The 14,216-nt window shown below is 38.7% G+C and overlaps 1 protein-coding gene across 1 annotated transcript in view; it reads right to left on the bottom strand.

Moving 5' to 3' along the window:
* ABAT (4-aminobutyrate aminotransferase) overlaps positions 1-10,566 on the bottom strand; it is a 125,617-nt gene extending 115,051 nt beyond the window's left edge. Inside the window, exon 1 of the mRNA XM_074280515.1 lies at positions 10,414-10,566. The gene's annotated coding sequence lies outside the window, so the exon portion shown is untranslated. The remainder of the gene's footprint in view (positions 1-10,413) is intronic.
* Between the last annotated feature and the right edge of the window lie 3,650 nt (positions 10,567-14,216).

Here is a 14,216-nt window from a genome sequence, read left to right as displayed (position 1 = left end):
TAAATGTTATGAAATATTATTGTTCTATAAGAAATGATCAGCAGGATGACTTCAGAAAGGCTGGAGAGATTTCTATGAATTGATGCTAAATCAAATAAAACCAATAAAACATTATAAATAGAAACAAGATTATGTGCTGATGAACTGGGTTGGACTTAGCTCTTTTCAACAATGAGGTGATTTAGGCCAGTTCCAATAGATTTGTAATGATCAGAGCCATCTGCATCCAGAGGACTGTGGGGACTAAATGTGGATCACAACATAATATTTTCACTTTTGTTGTTGTTTGCTTGTCTTTTTTTTTTCTCATTTTTTTTTCCTTTTTGATCTGATTTTTCTTGTGCAGCATGATAAATGTGGAAATATGTTTAGAAGAATTGCCCATGTGTAACCTGTACTGGATTACTTGTTGTCTAGGGGGGCAGGGATGGAAGGAAGGGAGAAAAATTTGGAACATAAGGTTTTGCAAGGTGAATGTTGAAAACTATCGTTGCATGTATTTTGAAAAAAAACAAACTATTATTTGAAAAAATGAAAGTCATCTGCTAGAATTTGAAATAGGGTCTTAGAAAGAACTCTGTACTACTCTATGACCCTGCTTCATTGCTTACAGTTTAGGAATGTATTTGTTATTAACACCTCATGAGGAAAAAAAAAAACAATTTTCTATGGAGATTCTATAATGTTAGGTGAATAGCAGTAAGTATTGTAGCTTTGTTTTGTTTTGCTTCCTGAAAAATGAAGATATTCAGTAGTCTATAGAAAAAGACACTACCAGGGCTAGGCACGAGAGAAAAGAATCCAATTGAAAGAACAGTTTACTAAGAGTACAGAGACTGAATTCAGGAGGTTGCAGGCTTTGGAGTGGGACAGAAAATTAGATTCAGGGGTTTATGTACCCCCATTTAGCCATAGTGAAGCCTTTGAATCCCCCCTCAGAATTATTATGCTAAATAACTGAAGGAAATGCTAAATTTGAGTTAGATAGTAGTTAAAAGAAAATATGTGTTATTTCTATCCAGGCCAAAGATCTCTTGAAATCTCCACAGACTCCAAGTTAAGGACTCTATCTAATCCAAACCATATAACTCATTTTACAGCTGATGAAAATATGGCTCAGACCATTAAAATATTTTGTCAAAGATCACCAATGATATTAGTCTTGACATTAAATTCAAGCCTCTCTCCACTACATTATGATGCACTTTGTAGGGTATTTTCCCCCCAAGCCTTAGCCGCCTCCTCTGCAAAATGATGGAGTTTGGAAGAAAGCATGTCTAATGTAAATGTCCTTCTAGCCTTGCAGTCTAGAACTTTTGTATGTGAACTTATGTCTCCATTCACTTTGTTATTTTCTGTGTCCTCTCTAAATCTTATGACTAGGTCTCTCAGGAAGCTAGGGTCCTCACACTAATCTAACTGTTAATGAGATGTCTCTCTTTTGTTTACTCTTCCATCATGATTTTACCTTTGCTAAATGAATTGATAAATTAAGTTTAGCTAAGGTTTTTTTTTTTTTTTCCAGGGTAAGGGCAGAAAGAGACCTATGATTTGATTAGAGTAGAGAATTCCCAGGAATGAAACTCCCTCTATTAAAGCAAATTGGCATCTTATAGTAACAGCAACTTACAGTCACTGAGGAGACATCACAAATAATCTAGGACCACACAGTCTATATCTATTAGAGATGGTTTGAGATTCAAAAGAGACTCCAGAAAGGTTGAGGTTCCAGACTGGTGTTACAAAGTGTCTCAAAAGAATTTGCAGGTTTGGACCCATCTTCAAGTTGAGGGGCAAAGTTTATTAAAATTGTAATGTCAATTAAAGCAGGTTGTTTTGAAAGAATTTTGCAAACAGGAGTAAGAAGATAAATTTGCAAGATTTGGTTTAGAAGTGGAGTTGTACTCCCATTATTGAATTCTATGGTTTAGATTGTTTCAGAAACTTTGTTATTATTAACCAACAGATTACTTGAAAAGCAACATTGTATGTGAAACTACAACATTCCCAAGGCCAGGTGGCTTTAAGGTTATTGCCACATCCTCCCTAGGAGCTACACTACATCAATGGGACTTGAACTCAGCTCTCTTATGATGCAGAGACCTGCTCTCTTTCTCCACATTATCCATTTGATAATGGCTTCATGGGTTATGTTGCCTAGAAAGCACTTGTATTTTAATAGCTGCCTTCAGGAACAGTCATCAATAGTTATTTAATGAGCAATTATTATAAGCTCTTCCTTCAAGGGCTTACAATATAGATGGGAAAACTAAGAAATACATGATAAAAAAATAATAGAAGGCAATTAAAAATTAGGGATTAAGAACTGCCTTGGTGGTTATTCAGTTTCACCTATTCTTTTTATGGATTGAGAAACTGAGGGCCAGAGAACAGAAATGACTTGCCCAAAATCACATAGATAACAAACAAGAAAGCTAGGTTCTTTGATTCTAAATAAACATTTTTTCACTACCTAACAATGGCCCATAGAGTAGCACAGACACAATGTGATAGAAATGACCATAGGTTGGGTTGGTCAGTAAAGGATATGTGGAAGTAAAGATATATGGGGGAGGAACCTGAATGGTCAGGTTTCAGGGAAATGGAAAGAAAATGGAGGGCATTTCATGCAGAGGAAAATAGGATACGTTGAGATTCAAAAAGAAATACTAACAATTCAAATTCATAAAACATTTAAGTGCCAATTTTATACAAGGTTTGAAGGGTACAAGAATGAAAATCCCTGTCCTCAAGACACTCACATTTTACCGAAAAGGAACTCCAGGCAGTAATGGCAGGCTCTTAGACTCCTATAGACAACTGTCTTAACTAAGTGCCATGGATCTTGAATACCAGCCCAATCAGATCTCAATCATTAACTGACTTTCAAAGAGGACAAACCCAAGAAACCACTGCAGAGTTAATTTTGAAATAGCATTGAACAATATTATGATGAATAATAAGGGAAAAATTAAGATAATGAAGCTTATAATAGGTGCATGACAGAGATTTATACCATAGAGGGCTCTTCTAGTAAAAGGTGGAAGTTAGGAGTCAGGAAAGGTCATTAGACTCAAATTAAGGAAAACAAAAACATCTCTACAAAGATCTCTCAGAAAGTTGTCAGGAAAAGGAGACAGTCCCAGGAAAAGTTTTCCAGTTCTTTGGTTTTTTTCCCCTCAAATTCTTTCCTTCCTTCCATGAGTAGGAGGCAGCTGGGAGAATTATAATTTGAAGTAAAAGGATCTGAGTTTAGAACTTGGTTCTGCTACTTATTATCTGTCTGATGTTGAGAAAGTCATTTAATTTAGCTGGGACTTAGTTTTCTTATTATCTGTGACTTTAGGAATATGGACCCTATGACCCCTGAAGTCCCTTTCAGTTTGAATCTTATTATGATACTTGGAAAAACAAAACAACAATAACAAAAAAGCATTAATTATATAGCTCAGAGGCAATCAGGGAGCATAGTGGATGGAGCACAGGGCTTGAAGCATGAAGACCAGAGTTCAAATTTGACGTTAGGCACTTGTGTTTGAGACTGTGTGACTTAAGACAAGTTACTAAACTTCTGCCTACATCAGTTTCCTCAACAATAAAATGGAGATCATAACATACCTCCTTCCTAGGTTTGTTGGGAGGCTCAAATGAGATACTTGTAAAGCACTTAAATAGAGTGGTGATTAGTCAACCTTTCATTCCCTCTTTCCTCTCTGTCTCTTGTCTTTTGCACTTATTTTTACACAGGGGTGGTAGTGAGAAGAGGAGCTGATTACTACCACATAGAGAATTGAAGCCCCCAAAGACACATTTCTCTATCTCTTCAGTCATTGCCCAAGATTTCCTGCTGGAAAACCTCCTATAACTGCCAAATTGCCTTGCAGAAATATTTTCTTTGGAGTTTAGTATAAAGCCACCAGAATTTTGTGGTTAAATGCAAGGTATTGACCTCTGGGACTTGTCCAGCATTAGCAGGCATTAGACTAGAAATCTAAAGCTAATTCTCATTTACATATTGCTACATAGTTTAAAAAGTTCTTTCCTCATAGATAGCTCAAGTATTGCTCTTCCCCTTTTCACTAATATGTATACAACGGCCCACAAGGGTTACATGGTGCCATTAAAATCACATGATCAGAAATCATCAGCTCTAAGTCTTGAATATCCCAGATGGAGAGAGCCAAGGAACTCTAATAGAATGGAATTTGAGAACTGGTATGCTTCCAAACCAGGTACCTTCTTTCCTCATTCTTTTCAGTTTCCTTTTATGTGTTTTTCCCCTATTAGATTGTAAACTCTTTGAAAACAAAGACTTTTTTTTCACATTTGTATCACTAGTTTTTAAAATAGCACTTGGCACATAGTAGAACCTTAATAAGTGTTTTCCTTACTGGTAGCTACTAACTAGTAGCTACCTTGCTTTCTGACACTTATTAGTTTTCTGTCACTGGATAAATCAGTTCAACTTTCTCTCACTATTTTTTCAACCGTAAAATAGGGATAATAACAATATCTATCTCCCAGGGTTGTTGTGAGGATCAAAGAAGATAACATTTGTAAAGCACTTAACATGATAGCTGGCACATAGTAGGCAGTTAATAAAATTTTTTAAGTGCTATTATTATTGAAGGGAATAGGGTAAAACAGAAGATTTGTCTTTTCCCAAATTAAGTTTCTGGCACAGACAGGGAAATAAAGGCCAATGGGAAAGCAATTCATAAAGAAGCTCTGAACATATTTCAATACTGAAATATCTTTCAAGGACAAATGCAATTAAAAAAAACAAACAGTAAAATACACCCTAGGCCTGTGGCTGAAACAGAATGAGAAAACTATACTCTGGATGAAGATTTAGAGAAGACAGTTGACTTTTTCAGAATTCCTATTAGCTATATTAGCAGCTAGATGGAACAGTGGATAGAGCACTGGACTTTGAACCAAGAAAACATTTTCAAGAGTTCAAATCCAGCCATAAACACTTATAGGCTGTGTGACTCTGGGAAAGCCACTTAACCTTGTTTTCCTCAGTTCCTTGTTTATAAAATAAGCTGCAGAAGGAAATGGCAAACCAATTCAGTATTGCTGCCAAGAAAACTCCAAAACGGGATCACAAAGAGCTGGACATGACTGAAAACAACTTACCAATAATAAAAATTAGCTATGATATTTCTCTCTTGAGGATTGACTACATTTAGCTTCTATAGACTAGAAGGCTTTTCCTCCAAATTTTGGTCACTGTAGACAATACCACTCTCTAAGGACTTCAGAGCTTTGATAATCAATCAACCAACAAGTATTTATTAAACTCATATGCCTAATACACAAAATAAAAAATACTCTATTTGCAATAAGCTTGACATTATAATGAGGGAGACAAATGCATGTGATGTATATGCATGTACATGCATACATGTTTATAAATGGGTACAACACACAGGCATATAGATGTATATACATCTATGTATAGCTAGTAAGTACATAAGGAATTGTGAATTCATATACATACAGTATCATAAACATAAAATGAATAAAACATATATATATATACATCAGTTAAATACAAAGTAATTTGAGAGGTAAGGCACTAGTAGTTGGAGATCAAGAATGATCTCATGGAGAAGATGGTGGTTGAGTTAAATCTTAAAGGAAGGGAGAGTTTCCACAAGTTGTGGTAAGAAGGGAATGCAATTGATTGCTTGTATATCAAATTGTTTGCAGTCTTGGAGAGAGGCAATAAGAGAGAGAGGGAGAAAAAATTTGGAACTTAAAAATATTACAAAAAAATTGAAAAATATATTTACATGTAATTAGAACAAATAAAATGCTATCTACAAAATAAAACCAAAGAACAAACAAAGACACAAGGAACATATTCCAGGTATAGGAATAGAGTGAAAAATGAACCAGATTTGAAGTTGGAGGATTTGTGTTCTAACACTGTCTCTGCTGCTCAATACTTATGGGAAATTTGGAAACAAGTTGCTTCAACCTTAAAGGGTCTAAGGTAATTTATCTTTTTTTTTTTTTTTTAAGGGGGTACCTTGCATTTAACCACAAAATTCTGGTGGCTTTATACTATACTCCAAAGAAAATATTTCTGAGTTTCCTTCCAAATTTAAATTGGGATACTACTATCTCATGGATGTAAAATACTTTGCAAATACAATGCAAATATCAGCTATTAATAACTAATTGGGAAAATGTTACTTATCATAGAGCTAGAAGAGCTCTTAGGGGATCATTAAATTGAATATTCTCTTTTGTAAATGAGGGAACAGAAGTACAAAGAAGTTAAATGATTTGTCCAGGATCACATAGTTAGCAAATGTGAGTATATATATATTTACACCTAGGTCTATTGCAGTCATCAGCAACAGCTAGGTGAAAACATCATCATATTCTGTATTCCTCCCATCCTCCTACCCCATCCCCACTCCATGTTATCTCAGCTGTGGGCAGAACTCTACCCACCTCAAGCATCCCCTTCCCTTTCCCACTCATTTCCAATCCATAAGCATGCTTCTTCTAGCCTTGGATACAAACTGCCCTTTGATACTCTTGAATTGGCAGAGAAGGAAGTTTTATGGGGTCATTTGCTTCTAGTACAGGGACATGGGCTGGGTTCCAAGGTGACAAATACTCTAAGTGTGGCTCTGAAAAGAAATTAGAAGCACACAATGGCCTGAATGGGCAGGGATCAACCTCTTGTTCCTTGGCTAGGATGGGCAAGGATTTGATCCAGCAAGCTGAACTGGTCTTTCAAGGCTACCAGAATAGAATTGTTTTGCTCACTAAGCTTTCTTTCCCTTTTCTATCCCTTCCTGGAAGTAGGGCAGGCAGGTGTCCAGGGAAAGGAAGTATTAATAGTGGAAAGGCTATGCAGATTTTAGTCACTGTTTCAGTCAAATCTTTAAAGAAGCCTTTGAGAGAAGGGTAGATTCCCATACCCAGGACAAAACAGCAGGTTATCATCATGTGAGAAATCCTTTGGCAATGACTAGGGCTCAAACTCATCCAGCCCCTCTTAGGTCACAAAATTCTCTGGGAGAAGAGAACTCGTACTTTCTCTAGAGGCTGAGCATCTGCCCCACCTCAAGTAATTTCTCTGGAAAGAGTCCTAGATTTGGACCTGGAAGACCTGAGTCTAATTATCACTCTTTCCCTTATGACCTGTGTAACCTTAGGCAAAACCCTTCTCTCTAGGCTTCATATCCTCATTTATAAAAGGACAGGTTTGGACTAGACGGTTTCTAGAGTTCCTCCAATCTTTAAACCTATAAAACTTTGATCTCTGCTCACATTGCCCATGTCACTCTGGTCTAAAACCTGAATGGAGGTGTAATGACATCCCTTCTTGTAAAAATGGATGCAGAGAAAGTAAGTCAGACTCATGAAGCTTATTCTACTAAACCAGTCAACAACACTTCTTTGGCATCCAAACATGTACACAGTGCCAGTGCTGGGTACTTTTGGGGTGACATAGAGAGGCCTGGGAAAGTGTGATAGCCTTAGTCCATTGTGTAACTAAGGTAGAATGCAAACGAAAATCAACAGAATTTTAATGAAATAAAAACAGGAAGATCAAAGGTCTTTGTCAAACCAGAGCAACAGCTGCTCTTCTAGCCACCTCACATCTTGGATTAAGTTTGATTCCAAAGATCACATTGACTTCTGGCATATCAGAAGGAATGAGAGTGTCACACATATTCTTCCTCGAAAGAATAGAAAGATGCTACTTTAGAGTTGCTATAGAGACCAAGACTCTCTGGATTCTCCTAAATAGCAACATTAGGAAGAACCAGGGGACCTCAGTTCCAATCTTCAACTTGTGACCTTTGTAGTTGGAGAAGGCCAATTTCTGATTGCTGAACACTTCTTATCTTATCCTTGAACCTGGCTCCAAGCTGCAGGTCAAAAGCTCAAGTAACTTACTTCTCTCTGGCTCTCAATTTATTCTCTGTAAAATGAGAGGGTAGGGTTAATGGATGATCTCTAAATTCCCTTCCAGCTTTCACATCCTGAAATCAATCTAGTCTCTGCTTTCAAGGAGTTAATCACTGTTCTGAGTCCAGCAATTATAATCTAGGTCACCCATCAGCAGATTCAAGGAATTTAAGTCTAAAAATTTAAATTCAACAAAAAGAATTTCAGGAAGCTGTAGGAGGCCAGTCTCTGAACTCTTCAGATTTATCTTCTCTTTGAACTTTGATCCAGGCTCTACTTCAGAGTGACCCAATCTTTCTGCTGACAAGACAGCTTCATGCCCAGGCTCTTCAAAGTACTCTCCAATGGTTTGGATTGCTTCATTACTGACCCTATTCCCTACCCCCTCAATAATTTTACATTTATTGAGTATATATTATATAAAAATCAGGGGACATGAGTTAACAAACAAAAAAAAAGCAGCTTACCTTCCCCCCAAAACCAAACTATATAATCCCAATCCTTAACAAGCTTATTTTAGTAAAGAGGAGTTGGTGATACAACATGTTCACAAGTAAATATAAATTATATACAAAATAATGATAAGAAAGAGAAGATACTGATGGGGAGGTCATCCAGAAAGGCCTCACATAAATTGTGGCATTGGAGTTGTGCTCTGAGGGAATTTAGGGATGAAAGGTTTGAGGTCAGGAGGGAATGCAAGGAAGACCACTTGAACAACGTCATAGTCAGACAACGGAATGCAATGATAATGCAGGTCCTCTATATGACTTGCATCTATAGATCCTGAAAAAATTTGGGTGATGCTTTGAGAAGTTCCAGAGTTCTCATTACTTTCCCCTTTAATGAAAAAAGTTTGAGTAGGAAGATTTCTGCAGGGAAGAAGGGGATAGAAAAAATCAGGATAAGGGAAGATGGAAGTGTTACTTTTATTTTTTATCTCTGGGAAATATTCAAACATACCACTGGCTTCAAGAGAAAATGAGGGAGAATTCTAAGAGACTTCAGGACTATCACTTGCACTTAGAGAGAAAGCATTTTCTCAAGTTCCCTAGACAAATCTTCCATCTTCTAGGATTCACTCCCTCACAAGTTTGTTTCTGCCTTATCTTGGGAAAGCAGCTCCAGGAATCTTTTCTTTTCTCCCTTCTTTCTTTCCTGACTCTCCTTTCCCCTTCCTCCATTCTTCCTTCCCCCTCCCCCCATCCCTCCCCTACCCCCAGCCAATTGTAGCTTCTGTCAAGAAAATGTTTGCTTTTATCTGGGTACTGTTTCTGTTCTGCTGCAGGGCCTCTGCTGTCATGCCCACCAACATCACATTTTCTAGTCAGACCCTAGCAAAAGCAATGGTTGGAAATGGCCAGAGGCCTTGGCCAAAACTGGGAGAACTCTCTCCACAAATCAGACATTTCAGCTCTACTGCTGAAAGCCTCAAGGATTAAGCCAGCACTTCTCTGTTGGGAAAAGCACCTCTACTGGGCTCTATTTTTCTAGGATGTGGCCTCACGTTTTTAATTGGGGTTAATTCTTCTGGTGGGCTACCAAATCCCAAATCTACCACCACAGAGGACATCTTAGGCAGTCTCAGGAATCAAACTGAGATTAAATTTTAAGGAACATCATTCTTCTCCCCACAGAGGTTAGAATGATCTGTCCCTCACTTTTGGGGGGAAGTTAGTATGACATTTTTGAAAGAGGACATTTATAGGAGGGGGGCAAGGAGGGAGAAAAAACCCTTGCCTCATCTCTAATGTGGGACTTTAATTCCATTCCTAAGGTAGAATGTCAATCAAGAGTCTCCATTGAAAAAGAACACTGATTTCCATTCTTGGGTCAAAAAATAATGTCTTGATTTTTTCCATCTGTGGATGGGGATCTCAAAAATTCTCTCTAAATGGAGAACATCCTGAATTTTCACCTAATGTTGAACACTCAAAATCTCCCATTTGTATCTCTAATACTGTCAGAGAGGTTGCCAGTTTCTGAGAGATGTTCTTCTGTGGTGACCCTGATCTTCTTTCTGTTTATCCTTTCTAGGAATATGTTTCTGACCTGAAGTGGGTTATCACCACGAGTGTGTGTGTGTGTGTGTGTGTGTGTGTGTGTGTGTGTGTGGTGGTGGGTGGTCGTGGTGGTGGGGATGACGACAATGACCTGACCTCCTCCCAGTGGAACATCTTATTTCTCCTCTCTGGAGAATCACCAATCTGAGGTCTTAGAGGGTTACTTTCATTTTTTTCTCGGGGTGGGGGTGGATTGTTTCTCTTTTCTTTGTCGGGGACACAAATCTTGAATCTCTGGGGTTCGCGGCATAGGCAAAAATCTAGTCTTGGAGGCGGAGGTGAAAAGAGGGGGGACACACATCTCCTATCAGGGTGGATCCTGATCCTCTCCCCGTATCACTAACCCCGCTCTCCACCCAGGTACCTTCGAGGCCTGATCTGCGGTCCTTCGGACCCCCTCACTCACCACGCGCTCAGGCGATTCTCAATGTCCTCTGGGCGGCTCAGAAAGGTTCAGAGCGCTCCGGTCTTCGGACCAGGCATTCGGTGCTGCTCTCCCACCAGTCTGTCCCAGTTGCTTCGTTCCCCGGCTCTGCCGCGCCGCTCGGGCCAATCACCACCGTGTCTCCAAAACACGCTCCGGCCACAGCCAATGGGATGGGCCAGCACGGGCCACCGCCCCCCAGGGGGAGGGGCGAGCAGGAGGAGGATGCTGGGGGGAGCTAGACCTGGGGCAAGGTCCAGCCTTAGGGTCCCAGGCAATGTTCGTTCTGGGGGGCCCAAGGAGCAACAAAGCTGGGGATTGATTTTTCGGGAACTGAGAACTGGAGGAGGGATTAGGATGCAAATTCCCCCAGCCCTACTAGCTCAGGCTCTAACCAGCCTGACTTCTCCCCTATCCTTGATGATTTCAGCCAGTTTTTCTATTGCCCCTCCTCTCCCATATGTCACTCCAATCTGTCGCTCCTCCCTATCTCCCACCATCTCCTGCCCTAATCAGACTCTCGTTGTGGTTTTTCCCATCCCCACATCTATGGCTTTGGAAGTATGTCAGTGGTTAGTTTGTCACTCCTTCCCCCACCCACCCCATTCATACAACTTTAGAAGCCTAGTAGTCTAATCCCTTCTATTCGCGGATGAAGAAACCTAGAGATGTTAATTGTTTTGCCTAAAGTCAATAAGATTTAAATCCTAATCCTTTCATTCTAAATCCATCAGATTTTCGAGTGTACCTTTCTACTTGCCCTAGCTAGTTGTACCCTTCTCCTCTCTCTTTAGAATATATCTCTATATAGTCTCTATGTAGCAGTCTAATCTGTTAATTTTCTGGTTCTTCACCTCTATTTGTATGTAGGTCACCTAATTGTAGTGCATTTCCCTCTTCCCCAACATCCTTGGGTCAGATTCTCATTCATTCTTTCCGCATCCTTCATTGGCACAGTCAGACTGCAGCCTAATCTAGCTTCATTGCTACCTTCTTCTCAGACTCCATCTTTGCTTTCTTTGTATTGCCTAAAGAATCAAGGCCCTTAGATTGGAGTGGCAGGGGCACTGGATGATAGATTTAGTGAGGAAAGGAACCTAAATGGCATTTAAATCTAACAGTTAATGGATCAAGGCATATCCAGTATCACACTGGTATTAAGTGTACAGGCTCACTCTATAGGATCATGTATAGGCTTGATCTGCTCACCAGCCCTCATGAATTCCATGATTATCTCTTCGTAAATGACTTTTAGATTTAGACCCATTCTCTCTTTCTCTTCAGTCCCTCATTAGCACTGAGGCAGGAATTGAACCTAACTTTTCTTGATTTGAAGTTCAGTGCTTTAGCTATTAATCAGAAGGAGGTGGTGGTGAAGTTCCTCAGGGGCTCAAAGTTGCTGACTTTAGCCTTGGTTCTAAATAAAGGTCCCCTTCCCTCATTCCTACATTTCCTCCAACTATGGTGTCCCTATCTTTGCTATAGAGTGGGGCTGTACAGTGACTTTTCCTCTTATTGTAGGAAGCTTCACAAAGGAATCAGAAACACAAAAAAGATAGAACAGAGAGGCATCAGAAATTCTAGTCTAACATTAGGAGAGATTCTGAGTGGGGATGGGACACTACACCCATTCCTTCTCCTTAAGAGGCTCCTTTGTTTCGGACACCTGCATGCATTCCAAATCAGGTTCAGTCCTGGGAGACCCTGGACTCTGATGAGACAGGCTAGGCTTTCTTTTATTACACTTTTCAGTCCTTTACATCTTTATTTTTCTGCCTGGGGTGAGGGGAATTATTTAAAGTTTAGATGTGAGCTAATGAGTGGGAAATAGAAAGCTATTTACTGCATGGTATAAATCAGCTACTAGGGTTCTTACACACAAAAGAAATGTTCATTGATGTAAAGGATGTGATAAGACCCACATTTTCCTATAGTAACATCTGTTAGCCTCTGCTTGACTGACAGCCCTAGCTTTTTCTCTTTATTCAATTGTTATTGACCCTCACTTTCCTGTCACAGATTCCTGGTTGAGAAGAACAAGAAGTCCCAACTTCTTATAGTTTGATACTTTTTGACTTGGTGGATACCTGAGATCACATGAATCATCATATTTGACTAGATTATTTCCAGATGGAGCCTGGAGGGGCCTCATCCAGAGAAGATAAATACCAGTGTAATATTGCTTATTTTAATGTGTTTGAGCAAAACAAACTCCTTTGTGAAATGTTCAATGACCTGTGGATGCATCATATTGTGCCAATATCTAAGTGAATAACATTTCTCTTCTGGATACAAGTGAGACCAACTTCTCTACCATGTCCTAGGAAACTTATTGGGAAGACCTCATCATTCTGCAAGATCCCATTAACCTTGGTACTCCACCAGATCACTAATTTCTCTCTAATTAGAGGGTAGATTCATTAACCCTAAAACCTCCATTTAAGGAGGGAGCTTAGCTAAGAATATCTTATATCTTTTCTTTGTAATTAGCCTTGTTCTTTATGATTTTTGGAATATTCATTTTTGTTGCTATTTTGTGTATGTATGTGTATATATGTGCATGGGGTGTTCTTTCCATTCACATTACTGTAATAACTGTGTTTATTGTCTTAGTTCTGTTTCCTTCACTCTGCACAAGTTTACACAAGTCTTTGCATATTCTTTGTGTGCAGTAATATTCTGTTATGTTCTTGTACCATAATTTGATTATCTATTATTCAATGTTGAGCATCCTCTGTACCTCTAGTTCTTTGCTATCATAAAAAAGTATGGCTATAATATTTTGGTGCATATGGGGACTTTCTTATATTCCCTATTTGGGGATATAAACCCATTAATGGAATCTGGGTTAAAGGGTATGGATATCTTAGTAATTTTATTTATTCTAAATTGCTTTTCAAAAAGGTTGTACTGAATCTTAGCTCTATTAACCATACACTGTGCATATCCTCTCACAACCCTTCCAACATTGAATATTCTGATATCTTGTCATCTTTACCAATTTGACAGATGTGAAGGGTTGTTCTGATTAGAATTTTTCTTATTATTTGTGATCTGGAGTATTCTTTTGGTTTGTTTGTTTGTTTGTTTTTTAATTTAATTTTATAATTATAACTTTTTTTTGACAGTACATATGCATGGGTAATTTTTTACAACATTATCCCTTGCACTTACTTCTGTTCAGATTTTTTCCCTTCCTCCCCCAAACCCCTCCGCCAGATGGCAGGCAGTCTTATACATGTTAAATATATTATAATTTATTCTAGATACAATATATGTGTGTAGAACCGAATTTCTTGCACAGGAAGAGTTGGATTCAGAAGGTAAAAATAACAGTTTACACTCACTTCCCAGTGTTCCTTTTCTGGATGTAGCTGATTCTGTCCATCATTGATCAATTGGAATTGGATTAGCTCTTCTCTATGTTGAACATATCCACTTCCATCAGAATACATCCTTGTACAGTATCATTGTTGAACTGTATAATGATCTTCTGGTTCTGCTCGTTTCACTTAGCATCAGTTGATGTAAATCTCTCCAAGCCTCTCTGTATTTCTCCTGTTGGTCATTTCTTACAGAACAATAATATTCCATAACATTCATATACTATAATTTACCCAACCATTCTCCAACTGATGGACATCCATTCATCTTCCAGCTTCTAGCCACTATGAAAAGGGCTGCCACAAACATTTTGGCACATACAGGTCCCTTCTTTAGTATTTCCTTGGGATATAAGCCTAGTAGTAGTATGGCTGGGTCAAAGGGTATGCACATTTTGATAA

The sequence above is a fragment of the Sminthopsis crassicaudata genome, chromosome 1 (genome assembly GCF_048593235.1).
Source record: "Sminthopsis crassicaudata isolate SCR6 chromosome 1, ASM4859323v1, whole genome shotgun sequence".
Taxonomy (NCBI): Eukaryota; Metazoa; Chordata; class Mammalia; order Dasyuromorphia; family Dasyuridae; genus Sminthopsis; species Sminthopsis crassicaudata.
The sequence above is the reverse complement of the archived record's forward strand: the minus strand, read 5'-3'. Positions and strand labels throughout refer to the sequence as shown.